This window comes from Anolis sagrei, chromosome 3 (genome assembly GCF_037176765.1).
Source record: "Anolis sagrei isolate rAnoSag1 chromosome 3, rAnoSag1.mat, whole genome shotgun sequence".
In the NCBI taxonomy this organism is placed as follows: Eukaryota; Metazoa; Chordata; class Lepidosauria; order Squamata; family Dactyloidae; genus Anolis; species Anolis sagrei.
This window is the reverse complement of record NC_090023.1, coordinates 21,419,636-21,436,909: the sequence shown is the minus strand read 5'-3', so window position 1 is coordinate 21,436,909 and position 17,274 is coordinate 21,419,636. Positions and strand designations below refer to the sequence as shown.

At 40.5% G+C, this 17,274-nt stretch overlaps 1 protein-coding gene across 7 annotated transcripts in view; it reads right to left on the bottom strand.

Moving 5' to 3' along the window:
• The window catches only part of CNTN5 (contactin 5), an 826,419-nt gene extending 812,076 nt beyond the window's left edge, over positions 1-14,343 (bottom strand). For 5 of the 7 annotated variants that reach the window (XM_067466531.1, XM_067466532.1, XM_067466530.1 and 2 more), the window contains exon 1: positions 13,634-14,342. The gene's annotated coding sequence lies outside the window, so the exon portion shown is untranslated. Of the gene's footprint in view, positions 1-13,633 lie in introns of all 7 variants that reach the window. The other 2 variants (XM_067466528.1, XM_067466529.1) reach the window with 1 other exon arrangement.
• Between the last annotated feature and the right edge of the window lie 2,931 nt (positions 14,344-17,274).

The window sequence follows — 17,274 nt, the reverse complement described above, 5'->3', positions numbered from 1 at the left end:
CTTCACATTGTTAATGCCTCTCTCCAGGTTACCATTGCCTCAAATAAGGACCTTCCTAGCCCTGTTACATGAAATCCTTTAAACCCTTTTACCCAGTCACAGATAAGTTTAAGGCAAGCCATAAGCCTATGTGAGGCACCCACCTTAGTTTGCAGAGAACAAGGGGTAGCACACTGTGGTTTTATTACTTTTAATGGCCAGTCATGGCATAACAAGACCAGGCACAGTAAGTTAGGTTAGGTAAGTGGCACTGTGTTTTACCTATATCCTATTTAAGTAGATTCAACCTGAAAGGAGTAAAGGTGGGAGCAACCTGATGTGGATCCAGCTGAGGCCTGATCAGCCTTCTTTGGGCAAAGACCTGAGCCATGAAGGCAATCCAATAGTTGTCCCTATTCTGGCCACTTGATGAAAGACCAGTTGTATTCATTTGCATCCAAATCCCAGGGTGTCATGGCCAGCAGCTTGTTTGGTTTGGCTCTGCTGTTGCTGGGTGCTTAATCTGACCTGAAAAAGAAATCCCTTCCTGAGGAATGATTCATATGCTTCAGGGATTATTTGTGAAGACCTGAAAAAATGAGCAGCAGCTGAGAATCTCTGGATAAAAAAGGATCTGGAAGACATACTCTTTGAGTCTCCTTGTGAAGCAAAAACACAGGATATAAATAAACATAATAATCATCAACATCATCATAATGTAGGACTTTGGGATTTGTCCTGGATCATGGCTGCTACCCCTGGGTTAGATATATAGATCTTAACCTTGTTCCTGCAATCCTGTTTTGGATTCAGATTGATCTAGGAACCTTGTTTTAAACCTTGTGTACCTTGAAACTTTGAGGAACTCTGGACTGACTTCCTGGCTTCATTTATGGACTTCAATTCTGGTTTTTACCTTTGGATTTTGGACTTCAGATTAATCTTGGTTATCTATCTTGACTTTGGAACTCTGACTACAGTTTGCTTCCCTTGTAACTTTGGAGTTTGATTTGTGTTACCACATCTGTGTGCTGTATTTCTGTTCTGTTAGCTAGACTTTGTAAAGACTCAATGTTTTAATTCTTTGTTTAAGTAATCTGGTTTTGGCACATTCTAGGTTTGTTTGGTTAAATTCCACCCTCAATACTAGTTGAGAGCCCTGGGACATGACACAGAGCCATATAAGTGAAAGCAAAATCCCCCAGTCAGTGTCAAGGGCAGACTTCTTCACCCACATCCTGGGTGATGTCCTACCCAAAGTCTTGCTCGTCACCAAAAGGATGTCAAAGTGAACTCCAAACTCTTAAATTCTTTCCCTGCTACTGTCTGCAGCATCTGTAGATGCTGCAGACATCTGTAGATATCTAGTACAGACATCACTCTGAACCAACTAATAGTCACCCAAATACAGTAGAGGCAGAAAAGTAGTGAGCTACTAAAATAGCAATATTTCTTTGCTTTAGTTTTTACAAACATCTGATTTCCAAATGACTCGTAGTTAAGAATGGGTATGATACAACAGAAAGTGAGATAACTCTACCACTCAGAAATCCACTCCTGAAAGAGTTATCATGGAGAAAAGGTGTCTACACTGAAGTTTTCCACCAATCCTTGTTTCCACAACAAGTCAGATTTTTCAAAATCAAATTCTCACAGGAGCATAAAGTGAGGTGAATCTTTTGAAAAGGGGTATAGACAGAAAAACAAACACAACAGGGGTGTTAACCCTTCCCTATTCTATTCAAAGCTGCCATATACCTGGAGGCCATCAAAAAGGTACACTCCCCTGTAGCAACATTTACTGTGCATGTTCAAGTACATACCCCTCTTGCTACAGAAAACTATAGAAAATGTGCATGGCTCTGCAAAATATGTTCTGAATCTCCCCTTAGATTAACTGAAAATTAGTTCCTTGCCCAAAATAGGAACCAATATTTTCTGGGCTGGACTGAGCATGCAAAAAATGTTCCTACATATTAGGAATGGTTTTCTACCTCCAACCCTATAGGAATGAATGCTTATTTTGGATATTATTGAGGAGAGCAATGAAACCAAACTGCAAAATATGGACAACAATAACTTTTTTTTTCTGCAGAGTGAACAAATGTACTTTCTCTGAGTGGCCAACACAGTGTTTCCTTCCATCTCTGTATGTATCTCTACCCACTCCTCCCACCTCCTTATAGATGCAACAGTAATAGTAAAGTCTACTGGCAACCTTTAGAACTTAAATAACATATTTGGTTCATTTCAGGTTTGAGTTTTATGCCCCTATTCTAGCACTGTTCAGGATCATTTCCTTCAGGAACTGGTTTGGAAAATGAAAAACAAAAGAAATATTGGATGGAAGCTAACAGCTATTTCTTTAATAAGAACGTATCAAAGGCCAAAAGGAGATACTCTTTACTGAGCCCAGATGAAACTGGTATTACATTTGGGTCCCCTTGATACTACTACTGAAAGGGTGAACACTGCATTCTTGTTTCCTTTGAGACAAGACACAATGCTAATTCTGGACCTTATCCCATGTTGGTGTGTGTGTGTGTGGCATCATGCAATTGTGGCATTTAGTCCTGTAGCATTGCAAATCACTATGTTCGGTTATTCATTACTTATCACATGCCATCTGAATTTGCTGGTTTCTCCATTGCTAATCATTTTCATCCTTATCCCATAAGGAAGTGGATTCTCCACCTTTCCCCCTACCCCGCACTTCTTGGTTTTTTTTAAATGGGTCTTATATATTCATTGTGAGGGATTGAACTCTCACAGTATCAAGATTTTAAAAAGAATAAGTAGAAATCTTACTATTAAAGGGAAAGAAAAGTAGTGAGCTACTAAAATAGCAATATTTCTTTGCTTTAGTTTTTAAATCAATTACAAAAAGAATAGTGTGGCTGCATTATAACAGAGTACCAGAACTCATTGTTGGTTAGGAAACCACCTACAGGATCACCCATCTGCCCATATCATAGATTCAGTTCAATGCTAGTGATTCTGACAGATCTTATCCTATGGATTTTTGTCTTTTTGAAATAGATTATCCCAGTTCCTGAGTCCAGAATATGATCTCAGATCGTCTTCTTCCCACCCCCTTTTTAATGATTGAATTCTGATAGAGGTGACAGGAAGTTCCTCTGCATCCTGGGAAGAGCTCCATCATAAATCGTATTCTCAATGGAATACAACTGTCTTAAAACCAGGGGAGGGAGGGAGGCGTGGGATAAGTTCCTTTAACAGTGCTGCTGATGGAGTTTAGCATGTTAGATGGAGTTTCCCGTACATTTCAACCACTCATGTTTTAAAAATATCAACATTGTTTTGTGAATAGTTTATCTCTGCAAAAATGTCCTGTAAGTATCAAAGATATGCGAATTCTAAAGGCAAAATGCATTGTTTCTAGCAATAAAAAGAGAGCCAGGAGGTAAAAAAGGACTATTTTCACAGATATTGTTGAATTCAACAACAGCAAAACAACAAACATTTCAGTGCATCAGCACTGCCAGATTGGTTTAAAGCATGTCAGGAAAACCTGTGCTCTTCCAGATGTTGTTGGACTTCAATTCTTATCTAATAATAATAAACTTTATTTTTAGACCACCCTATCTCCCCTGGAGGATTCAGGGCAGTTTGCACATACAAAGGCAAAAATCCAGTGCCGGATATATACCAAAACATTACAGCAATAAACATAATACAGAATAATAACAGCACTGTACTTATCAAATTAAATTAAATATCGAGATAAAAATATAAAACAACCAATCACTAAACAAACACATTTAAAAGCATGATCAACAATAAAACTTCTAACATAGTCTACCTTGGTCAGTGTCACTAGAACTAGTAGAGTAATAGTTCATCATCTCTAAAGAGTATCAGATGTTCACACTCAGAGTTAAAAAATGCTATAGAATGGCACATTCAATGTAGTTTTCTTTTTGCTATGATGCCATAACTATTATTATTATTATTATTAATAATAATAATAATAATAATAATCTTTTTATATATATCACTCTATCTCCCCTTGGGGACTCAGTATGGTTTCCAAAACGTAAAAACACAAAACATACAGAGTAAGCAAAAAAAAAAAAAGCATAAATTTTAACACAACACATATATAGTAAATATATTCCATTTCCCAATCCAATCCCATAAAACTCAAGGTGAATGCAAGTCAACCATACCAAGTGAATGAGTCCTGCAGCTCTGGCAAGCAAGGGACTGAAGGATGCATGAAAAGAACTGTCCAAGATCAAGCTGTATGTGGGCATAGCAATAAAAATGCAAAACCTGCAGATGCAAAGTTCAGTTTTAATTATGGTCATTGGGGAGAAAAAGATAGGAGGAAAAATGTTAACTTTTCTCTTACTATTGAGATTACCATATCAATGGTGGAGGAAGTTCTTGGGATGTAACGTGATCCTGACCAGGAACCAGAAAGGGGATGTGGTAACCTAGTCAGGAGAGCCCTCGTGAGAATGGGTTCTTAACTAGTGTTACAATATGTCTAGTGTGCTAAGAAACCATTGTGAAAAAAGAAACCATTGGATTGAACAGAGACAACGATTTCTTCCCACACTACACATATTGTAACACAAATTTACATTTCACCCTCTTGGACAGATTATACTTTCTTCTTTTTTGGTTCCTAGCCAGCATCATACTGTTTTCCAATTACTCCCTCCACCATTATATGAGTTATCTATTCACCTTGGCACATCTGAACAATTACATATCATTGACTGTATGGGTAGATGAAGTCTTCGTCCTACAGCAAAACCAACATTAACTAAAATTCAAATGTCCTTTGGAGTTAAGAATTTAATCTGAAAAACAAAGGAACAACCTCCAACACACTTTCATCAATTTGAACAGGTCAGAAAATGAAATGGACTAGGAATCCCACTGCTTTCAATCAGCCTCTTTTCTGTTCGAGAGAAACATTGCTAGAAGACTTTTGGAACAGCAGCCTGATGAAGTGGTGGAGAAACTATTTGCAAAAGGAAACCCACCATATGCTCAACATCTCCTCCATAGCAGAAAGTTAACAGCAACCAACTGGACACGGTGAGAGATGGAACAAATTAAAAATTCAATTTCTCTAGCCCTGGCAGCTTTCAAGAAGTTGTTTGTATTTTAAAACTATAAGAAGTGGCATGAGTTATCTAGGCTTTTTCAGAAACTGACAGAAAACGTAACATGCAAGCTGTTTGCCTGAGCATATGGAGGGCACGAAGCAACAGTGGGAAATTATACGGTGCATTCAGAGGAATGGAAAAATCGCCTGGAAGCTGGAACCAAGCAGACAACTACATTCAGCACTATTTTAGTAGACACACACATAAACCACTCAGCAATAACAGTTTTGTCATCACAACTGCGGTTCAGAGGAGATATATATATATATCTGAGCAAATACCAGCTTACGTCCAAAAAAAAGTAGAAGAGATGCTGAAAATATAACAGTGCATAACAATGTAATTCAATCTTGGTCTGTGACAACTTGTGTCTGAGATTTGCCACCTCTGATGACCACATCTGCACCAAAAGACATCTTGATATTTTGAATGGGTCTATTTGACTATTTTCCTCCTAATTAAGACTGAAATTCTGCTTTGGTTTCATAATTACTTTGGTCTTCTGTTCAGTTACAGAGCCAACTTTCTAAGTTATTTGAGATGAGTTTGAAATAACTCATCTACGTTTAGCTATATATCATTCACTTTGGTATCCAGATGGGGTTCATATCTTATATTCTGCTAATATGACTAACTTGTAGCCTGATCATAAGCATGTTTACTCAGAATGACACCCCGCTGAGTTCAATGAGATTTACTCCCACATAAGTGTCAATAATGTTCTTATGATAACTGGCTTGGCTTGGAAAAGAGTTCTGCTAAATCAGGGACAGCAAATGCAGAAAAGGTGAGGAAACTTCTCCCTCCCTCTCTCCACACATGCCCCATCACATTTCAGTATAGCATCACTTTCAGATACCACATAGCTGTTATTTGAGCTTTTATTTTACATTTTTTTGATTTGGGCTTGAAGTTGTTGCCATATTTGGGGTTGGTTTGGGATGTATTTGACCAATTTTCTGGTTTAAAAATCTCCTTGAAAAGTCAAGGAATTGTGGCCTCAAGGCCACTGCACAATATGTGCTAAAACATACTCCCAAATAAACTCACCTCGGACTGCAGTTTTGCAGCCCAATTCTGTCTACAGTGTTGTTCTGTGCCTTCAAGTTTCTGAATTTATTGCAGAAGTTGTGAGGCTGTACAGCATAACTTATATAAGGTTACACCGTGGATGTACATGTCTGAGCAGTGATTGGAACCCTGGTCAACAGAGGCATTATTGAACACTTAAAGCACTACACCACACTGGCTCTCTAGCACCATCCCTAATTTTGATAAATATATCTTGTAGAACTTAATGGAAATTACTAATGAGTATATGTCCGGATCACTATATACTTACAGCTCCAAAGTTTCACTGTTCTGCATTATTCAAAATAATTTGCACATATAACTTAAGCCTTCACTTTGTCGAATTTGGGCAGTTTCATACACTCTGTGACCACAAATGCTGGCCTGTAACACTGATTTTGAAGCTAAAAGAGGTCTACAGCCAGTGCCAGCTTCCTGATAAATCTATCTAAAATCTAGCTTTTTTACAAGCTTGGAGCAGGCATATTTGGACAACGAGATAAACAGTGAAGGCACTGGTTTTATACGCTTCCTATGTTTATATGATTTTATGGTGTGATTTTATAATTTTGTTTTTAAATGTTTAAATTATATACTGTATGGTGTTATGGCATCGAATGGTTACCGGTTGTAAGCTGCCTTGAGCTACCTCTGGGTTTGAGAAAGGTGAGATAGAAATAGCATAAATAAATAAATAAATATTTTACACTTTTAAAAATTTCCAAACAATGAAAAGCATACATCTATAAAAAGTTCAAAGTTCTTGAAATCTTGTGTGTGTGTGTGTGTGTGTTTTGTTGCTGTTGTGTGTGTGTATCCTCTTTCCTTTAGTCTCTTTTTAAAAGAATGAGGCAATAATTTTCATACAGGAAACTAAACAAAAGAATAGCACTATAGAATGCTAACACATAGAAAGGTGTATTTTTTTCATTAACTACATACTGACCCCCACTGGTCCCTAGGTCTTTTCTGAACCTCTTCCAAATGCAATCTACCTTCCTCTGCAAAATCAATGATTTTCTGGGAATAACAAACAGGGAGATTCGGGAGGGGGGGGGGGAGTATAAAGTAAATAATCAACCCCACTGATGATCCAATAGGCTCTTAGGTCAGCAACCTATTCAGAGAACTCTGAAAAATATATATTCCCTGATCTTTCTTTTAGGGTGCCAACTGAATCCTTCCTGCTTCATGTTCCTTAGCCCTCTCTCCTTGCATTTTGTACAAGTGCTTCTGTTACCCTACCAGCAGCATCATATTTATCTCAGCTATTCTCTATGGGTGCCTTGATCTTTTCTTAAAGGTTAGGCTATCTTTGCGAGAGAAAACCTTCTTATCTTCCTTTCAAATATGAGATAACTCCCCTCTCCCTCTTACTCTTTTTCTCTCTGCTGTTATTTCTCATCAGCATAGTGTTAAGGGTTGACTATTTTTATGCCACAGGTTTACTTTCTGCCCTATTTTGAAGAATCAGTGCCAGTAGTGTATTAGCCTTCTAAAATAATAATGGCTTGCACTACCATAACTTTGAGTTTTTAAAGAATTTCTTAAAATTGAATTATTTGGTGGATTCTTTCAAATATATCCAAATAGAAGGAAAGTGGATATCATTTTTGAATAAGAACAGACATATTTTATTATTTATTAACTGCATGTATACTCCACCCTTCTCACCCTGAAGGGGACTCAGAGCGCCTTACAAACGGCAGCAATTTGATGCCAGATAGACCTTCTTCATTGCATATACATAGCTTGAAAGGGCATTCCAAGACTAGTGTCACATATAACATGGCAACATGACATGAGAAAATCATGAATATGTCATGGGTGTAACAATAACACATCTAGATCTAAAAGTGATTTGCATATTTCACACTCCAAATGAATCTGAATCAGAGATACTTGTTTTCGGTGTTTCAAACTGTTTTAGTAATGTGGGCATTAACAATAATCTATCAAGGACCTTAGAACTTATAACAAAGGTCCATGCAACTAAGCATGGACTTCTCACTAGAGACCACCAGATGCCCACCAGATTCCCAGAGGAAGCCCACAATTAGAACATGAAAGAAATAACTTTCTTTTGATATTTTCCAGAGAGGGCATTCCACCTCTGCTCCTCCAAGAATCCACGCAGCAAACAGAATTTCTCTGTAAAAAGGTTTCATCTCTACAAGTCTGTCTAATCTGTCTATTAACCAGATAGTTATAGGCTATGTTTTAGAGGAAGGAAAGGTCAAAATCACCTCTGAATAATCCTTACATGGAACTGGGTTCAGAGCCAAGGTGGTGCAATGGATTAAACCCTTGTGCTGGCTGAACTGCTGGCCTGAAGGCCAGCAGTTTGAATCTATGAGATGTGGTGAGCTCCCTCTGTCAGCCCCAGCTTCCCATGAGGGGACATGAGAGAAGCCTCCCACAGGATGGTAACACATCCAGGCGTCCAGAGGCGGCCCTAGGTAATTTTCAATGGTAAGCAAATAGTATTTTGGTGCCCCCCCCCCCCCCACCAATCACTGATATATATTTTCCGATCATCATGTGAGTTTTGTGTGCCATATTTGGTTCAATTCCATCATTGGTGGAGTTCAGAATGCTCTTTGATTGTAGGTGAACTATACATCTCAGTAACTACAGCTTGCATATGTCAAGGTCTATTTTACCCCAAGAGTGCCTCAAGAGTGCCCCTGGGCAAAATCAGCTACTCTGCAAATGCTTACTTTGCATAATGGGTTGAGCCGCCCCTGCAGGCGTCCCCTGGGCAACGTCCCTGCAGACAGCCAATTCTCTCACAACAGAAACGACCTGCAGTTATCTCATGTTGATACTGACAGGATAAAAAAACCCTAATAAAACACTGTGAAATTTAAGGGGTCACTGTAAGTACATAGATGACTTGAAGTCACATTCTCACACATTAGCTAGTGGCCATCATTACACATGTGGCAGAGCATTGTATAAATTCATAAATTATAGGTTGCATGAAGGTATACTTTCTCAATTCTAGCTAAACAGGAAACTGAGTTTCAGCTTTGAACACCCAATCCAGTGCACCACATTTGAAATCCCAACCTCACAGAAGGTAAACTGTGACTGGGAGAGATGGACATCTGCTGAAAGACAATTATGAGAAATGAGCGCAAACTTTGGTCCCTAGGTCCATTAGTTGCCAAGAGGATATCAGGTTTCTCCAACCCCGATGTTCTATTTATGGCACAAGAACTCTGTTTCAGGACGTTGGTTACCCAAATCTAACATGTACGTTTATCTCTGATTAACCTACATTCTTAGTTATGAATGAAATACTAATTCTTATGATAGCTTGAAGTAAGATAAAAGTCTCCTAAATCCAGTTGAGAGATAACAACAGAATCCTTCAATTTCAAAGAACGCATCTCCCAGCTGAAATGGTTTGAGAATATTTACTGGAATTTGCCCTTGCCTCTATCTGCCTCTTATTTCCATATCCTCACAATCCTCACAATCCCTCACTGACAGAAAAATGATTACAGATCATTGGGAATGGGGACATCTGTTAGTATTGTGATGGTTAAAGCTATTGGAAAAATTCATGTGGACCACTGAAAGACAAAACACCAAACCTTAAACTTATCACACTGGCAGAACTCATAAAGCAAAAGGAATCTGCTGCATTACTTATTATATCCGTATTCATGATCCATCTTAGTTAATTTATCCATTTCTATCCTATGATCCAGAAATATATATTATCATGTCTCATGTAATTCAGTAGTTGGCAGATATTCCCCTTGTCTTTTCAAAAAAAAGTACTGTGGCAGATCTCCCATCCACTGAGCTCTTGACTGTCATAACTTTTATGATCATACTTATTCAATTATACAGTTAAATTGAATTTGTTAGACAAAGCCACAGGATTTAAGAATTTGATTTTCTGTCTCCTCCCTCCTTTGGAACATTCTTTTGTTCACTTATCAATCACATTTCCTTTCTATTTCAAACTTTTGCTATTTTAGACTGCATACTTTCTCTTCCCGTATACGCACAGAAGTTTGTTCACTGTCTCACAGGTGACTAATACATTCGAGAAGAAGACCTCTTCAGGGGTAACAATATTCCAACTCCAAGAGAGCTTAAATATTTATTCATTTCACTATTCACAGTCACACTGAGAACTACATCGTACATATGAATGCATGCAATCAAGTCCGATTGCCTTTAAAAAAACAACAAAGCAACTTTTTCGTGTCAGAAGCAACTTGAGAAACTGCAAGTCACTTCTGGTGTGAGAGAATTGGCTATCTGCAAGGACATTGCCCAGGGAAAGCCTGGGTGTTTTACCATCCTATGGGAGGCTTCTGTCATGTCCCCGCATGGAAAGCTCACCCCATTTCACAGATTCAAAGCACCGACCTTCAGGTCAGCTGTTCAGCCGGCACAAGGGTTTAGCCAATTGCACCACCGCGACTCTATTAACAAAGCAACTTCAGGAATTTTTAGTGGGAACATTATGGGGACATCTCCATTCAATTCCTCAATGGGCATTTTCTAACTTAAATGACACTCCTTTTTTCTTTACAGGGTTCTAAAGCGATGCTGCCTTCATCTTCTAGATATTTTAAGGACACACATAACCATGAAAATATCCTGGTAGTTCTACCAAAATGAGGCATTTCTCCATAGCTGCCATCCAAAACTATAAGTCAGTGCTAAAACTTTGGCGAATGTAGAACAGATATAGCTTTGTAAATCTTAAGACTGAATTAAAAAAATGTACTAAACACTTCCAAGCTTGATGTAAAGGTTTTGGAAGGCTTTAAACTTCATTTTGGTAGATAATATTGTCTCTGTGAGCCAAAGGAGAGAGAGAGAGAAGCATAGATAGTATTAGTATTCCTAGCTATTTCAGTTGTTATATATAAGTCAGCGCCAAAACCTTGGAGAATGTAGAAGAAATATAGTTTTGTGAATCTTAGTACTGAATCAAACTGCACCAGAAACTTCCAAGCTTGACATAAAGGTTTTTGGAAGGGTTAATGTGAGTTTTCTGGGCTACATAGACATGTTCCAGCAGCATTCTCTCCTGACGTTTCACTTGCATCTATAGCAGGCACCCTCAGAGGTTGTGAGGTCTGTTGGAAACTAGAAAAATTGGGTTTGTATATCTTCATTTACCTCTCCCCCACCCCATTTTCCTAGTTTCCAACAGACCTCACAACATCAGGAGAGAATACTTCTGGAACATGGACATACAGCCCTGAACACTCACAACAACTCAGTGATTCTGGTCATGAAAGCCCTCAACAATCTGTTTTGGAAGGCTTTTAAGTTCATTTTGGTAGATGATATTGTCCCTGTGAGCCAAAAAAGAGAGAGTGAAGCATAGATAATATTAGTATTAATAGATATTACAGTGGTATTATATATATATAGAGGGGGAGGGCAAGATTATTTTTAATATATGTGTTATTGTGATCATTTTATGCTATGTTGTTTTGTTAATTTTATGTTATGCTGTTTACTCTGTATGTTTTGGTGATGTTGCTTGGAAACCACCCTGAGTCCCCCTCAGGGAGATAGAACGGTATATAAATAAAGTTTTATTATTATTATATTATATAGAGAGGCTGCTCATCTCCTTGTGCATGAAACACAGAAAAGGAAAGAAGAAAAAAGTTGGCACTTTCAGCAGTAGATAATGATTTCTGTATTTACATAAATGGAGGAAAGAAAGAAGAAAATCTGTTGCCTGACCACCAATCATCAAGTAGCCAATTTCTAAAAGTTTATCAAGAAGGCAAACTTTCAAGCAGTGTCCACAAACCATGCATTATGTTAAAATAATATCAAAGAGATGAAAACCCACACAACTCGTATCTCCACAACGATGGATCACATGCCGATTCTGAACAGACACAACTCTCCAAATCACAGACAAAAATGAGTTTCTGTTATGACATAATAGTCAAAAGAATAACAATAACAGACACCATCAGACTTTCCTCCAGCCAGATGGAAAACATCCCATGAATATTATCTTATCTACTGATTCAATCAACAAAAATAAAGATATGGGTACATTTTATGGAGGATGCTAGCATTGTTACAAAAAGCCATTTCAACTCTGGAGTGACAGGTGCAATGGCAAACCAAATCCAGAACTGAGCGTCTTCACTGAACCCAATTACTGAGATCATTGCAGATACTTTCTGGGGATGGAGAGAGCCATAACCTATCACAGCATCTGGATATTAGTATTCATTGACTCCTTTTTCCCCCAACCTCAGGAAGAACTTGAAACATGTTTATTTCCTGCACTCTTTCTTTCCCTTGCTTTCTTACTTTCTCTACATTCCTTTTCAATACATTCCAGTTAGCTAATAGCTCAAGAGCAGCGTTTCTCAACCTGGGGGGGGGGGGGGGGTTGCGAGGGGGCGTCAGAGGGGTCACCAAAGACCATCAGAAAACACAGTATGTTCTGTTGGTCATGGGGGTTCTGTGTGGGAAGTTTGGCCAAATTCTATCTTTGGTGGAGTTCAGAATGCTCTTTGATTATAAGTGAACTATAATTCCCAGCAAATACAACTCCCAAATGTCAAGGTCTATTTTCCCCAAACTCCACCAGTGTTCACATTTGGACATATTGAGTATTCGTGCCAAGTTTGGTCCAGATCCATGATTGTTTAAGCCGACAGTGCTCTCTGGATGTAGGTGAACTACAACTCCAAAACTCAAGGTCAATGCCCACCAAACCCTTCCAGTATTTTCTGTTGGTCACGGGAGTTCTGTGTGCCAGGTTTGGTTAAATTCCATTGTTGGTGGAGTTCAGAATGCTCTTTGATTGTATGTAAACTATAAATCCCAGCCCATCCCCACCAGTATTCAAATTTGAGCGTATCAGATATTAGTGTGAAATTTGGTCCAGCGAATGAAAATACATCCTGCATGTCAGATATTTACATTAGGATTCATAACAGTAGCAAAATAACAGTTATGAAGTAACAACAAAAATAATGGCATGGTTGTGGGGGTCACCACAACAGGAGGAACTGTATTAAGGGGTGGCGGCATTAGGAAGGTTGAGAAACCCTGCTCAAGAGGGTGCTTTGGAACCAATCTGGATTCCTCCCCATTCTATTTCCCTGCTGCCTCTGTGTCCACAGTTCAGGCGTGGAAATTGGAAAAGCCTTTTCCTTTCCACGCCAGCCAGCTTCAACTTTCAGCCAAAGCAGCAAACGCCTCTCTCCCCGAGCAGAGCAAAACAGCCACAAATAAAGGGCATGTCATCTATCTATCTGTCTATCTATCTCCAAAAAAGGGGGAAAGAGAGAAAGGCAAGCTTTGGATTCCATCATTCCGGGTGCCTTTTGCTACAACCCTATGGAAAAGGAGCCAACAAACTGGCACGGGAAGGAGAGAGCAAGTCTCGGGTAGGAAAGGGAAAAGAGGTGCCCACTTACCTTGGGTTGGGTTCTTTCCCCCTTCTCTGCCTCTTCTTCAGTTTAGGTTTTGGGAAGCTGGCATACAAGTCCCTGGGGGTCCTTGCTGGAGTTTCTTCCCCGCGGTCCCTTCTTATTCTTCCCTCCTGCCCATCAGGAGGCTCCCATCTGGGGAAGGAGAAGGCGAGGCTGCAGGTAGGAGAAGAGGAAGCAGGGCATGCTCTCGCCCCTTGGAGAGGGGAACCCAAGCCCAAGCCCCCTTGGCAGCTCCGGGCTCCTCTTTGGCCGGCTTTCCCGAGCTTCTTGGCGGGTCTTGCCCACCCCCACGCGCCCTCCGCGCTCCTCTTCCTCCTCTTTTTTTCGGATTGGGATGGGATTTGGGGAAGAGGCGCCAAGACCTGCTCTGGTTGGTGATGCTCCAGCTCTGCCTCCGCCAATGCCTTCGCGCCTCCCTCCCTCCCTCCCTCTTCCCTTCCTTCCTTCCCTCCCTCCCGGGCGCCGCCTCTGAGTGGATGCCGGTCCCTGTGGCGGCGTGTGCGCGTGTTGGTGCCGCGCGTGGAAGAGAAAAAGAGAGAGAGAGAGAGAGAGAGAGAGAGAGGGCGCGCGTGTGCGCCTGGAGTGCCTCCTCCTCCTCCTCTCCCTGGCTCCTCTCTCGCCTTCGCCTCCGTCCCTGGCGCAGAAGGAGCGTCGCCGCAGCTACCCTGGACCTCCCTCGCTCCCTCCACAGCCTTCCAGCACTCCTTCAGCACCAGCAGGGGATTGGCCACTCACTCACTCTCTCTGTGTGTGTGTGTGTTTGTGTGTGCGATATGGATGGACAGATTGCATAGATTGGATGACAGCGCAGTGAGCTTTCTGGGTGCCTTCAAGTCGACTTATGACCACCCCCATGGACTGCACAGACTGCATCTCTGCACTGTAGAATGAATATAGTTTGGCACTGGGTTGTTGTGAGTTTTCCGAGCTGTCTGGCTATGTTCCCGAAGCAGTGGTTCTCAACTTTCCTAATGCCATGACCCCTTAATATGCTTCCTCATGTTATGGTGACCCCCAACCATAAAATTAGATTCATTGCTACTTCAAAACTATCATTTTGCTGCTGTTATGAATAGTAATGTAAATATCTGATATGCAGGATGTATTTTCATACACTGGACCAGATTTGGCACAAAGACCCAATACACCCAAATTTAAATACTGGTTGGATTGGGGGAGGGTATTGATTTTGTCTTGTGGGAGATGTAGTTGCCTGGATTTATAGTTCACCTACAATCAAAGAGCATTCTGAACTCCACCAATGATGGTATTGAATCAAACTTGGCACACAGAATTCCCATGACCAAGAGAAAATACTGGAAGGGTTTGGTGGGCATTGACCTTGAGTTTTGGGAGTTGTAGTTCACCTACATTCAGAGAGCACTGTGGACTCAAACAATGATGGATCTGGACCAAACTTGGCACAAATTCTCAATATGCCCAAATGTAAACACTAGTGGGTTTGGGGGAAAATAGACCTTGACATTTGGGAGTTGTAGTTGCTGGGATTTATATTTCACCTACAATCAAATAGCATTTTGAACCCTGCCAATGATTGAATTGGGCCAAACTTCCCACACAGAACCTCCATGACTACAGAAAATAATGTGTTTTCTTGTGGTCTTTGGCGACCCCTCTGACACCCCCTCGTGACCCCTCCAGGAGTCCTGACCCCTAGGTGGAGAAACAGTGTCCTGAAGCATTCTCTCCTGACGTTTCACCTGCATCAATGACAGGCATCCTCAGAGGTTGTGATCACCCCCATGGATTGCATGGAGTGCATCTCTACACTGTAGAATGAATATTGTTTGGCACTGGGTTGTTGTTAGTTTTCCGGGCTGGATGGCCATGTTCCAGAAGCATTCTCTCCTGATGTTTTGCCTGCATCGATGGCAAGTATCCTCAGAGGTTGTGACCATCCTCATGGATTGCATGCAGTGCATCTCTACACCGTAGAATGAATATACTACTTCATCACACTAGACAAAAAATGACTTAAAATGTGGTTTCTTCCTCCTGCAGAATTCTAGAGTTTGTAGTTTAGGGAGGCTGTTAAAGGTTCCTCTTTAAACTACAAACCCCAGAATTCTGCAGGAGGCAGTAACCGGATTATAAGTGGATTTTTTTTGTCTAGTGTGATGAAGTAGTATATTCATTTTATGGTGTAGAGACACACTCTATGCAATCCATGGGGGTGGTCACAACCTCTGAGGATGCCTGTCATTGATGCAGGTGAAAAGTCAGGAGAGAATGCATCCTTAGAGGATGTGAGGTTGGATGGAAACTAGGAAAATGGGATGTATATATCATCATTGACTCCTTTTCCACATTTTCCTGGTTTCCAACAGACCTCAAAACCTCTGAAGATTTTTTTTGTCATGTCAAGAGTGACTTGAGAAACTGCAAGTCGCTTCTGGTGTGAGAGAATTTGCCGTCTGCAAGGACATTGCCTAGGGGACACCCGGATGTTTTGATGTTTTACCATTCTTGTGGGAGGCTTCTCTCATGTCCCCATAATGGGGAGCTGGAGCTGATAGAGGGAGCTCATCCATGCAGCTTCAAAGCCTGGCACTGGAGGGGAATGGCAATTTGTGTGTGTGTGTGTGCACACGCGTGCACGATATGGATAGATTGCAAGACAGCTCAGTGAGCTTTCTGTGTGCCTTCAAGTGGACTTATGAGCACCCCCATAGATTGCACAGAGTGCATCTCTACACAGTAGAATGAATATACTACTTCAGCACACTAGAGAGAAAAAATCAACTTAAAATCCAGTTTCTGCCTCTTGCAGAATTCTGGGGTTTGTAGTTTAGGGAGGCTGTTAAAGGTTCCTCTTTAAACTACAAACCTCAGAATTCTGCAGGAAGCAGTAACCAGATTATAAGTGGATTCATTCTCTAGTGTGATGGACTTCTAATAGTTTGGCACTGGGTTGTTGTGAGTTTTCCAGGCTGGAAGGCCATGTTCCAGATAGAAGCATTCTCTCTAGATGTTTCTTCTGCATCTACGGCAGGCATCCTCAGAGCTTGTGAGGTCTGTTGGAAATGAGGAAAATTGGGTTTATATATCTATGGAATGTCTATGGTGGGAGCAAAAACTATTGTCTGTTGGAGACAAATGTGAATGTTGCAATCGGCCAACTTCATTACCATTAAATAACCTTGCAGCTTCAAAAGCCTGGCACCAGAGGGGAATGGCAATTCGTGTGGTGTGTGTGTGTTTATGTGTTCGATATGGATGGACATTGCATGGATTGCAAGACAGCTCAGTGAGCTTTCTGTGTGCCATCAAGTCGACCTATGACCATCCCCATGGATTTCATAGAGTGCATCACTACACCATAAAATGAATATAGTTTGACACTGGGCTGCTGTGAGTTTTAAAAGAGGATCCTAATGCATTCAATGGACTTTACTCACATGTAAATAACAGCAGTTTCCCCAGATAATCTTATGCATTGTTACTTGGAAGTAAGTAGAATCTAGTCATTCATAAATAACTCCAATGAGATTCAATGGGCTTTGCCTCCAAGAAAATTGGAATTTAATAAACATTTGGTCATTTCAAATTCGAATAGAACCATTGAATTAAGTACTGAATGGTGAATCAACTCTTACCTAAATCCC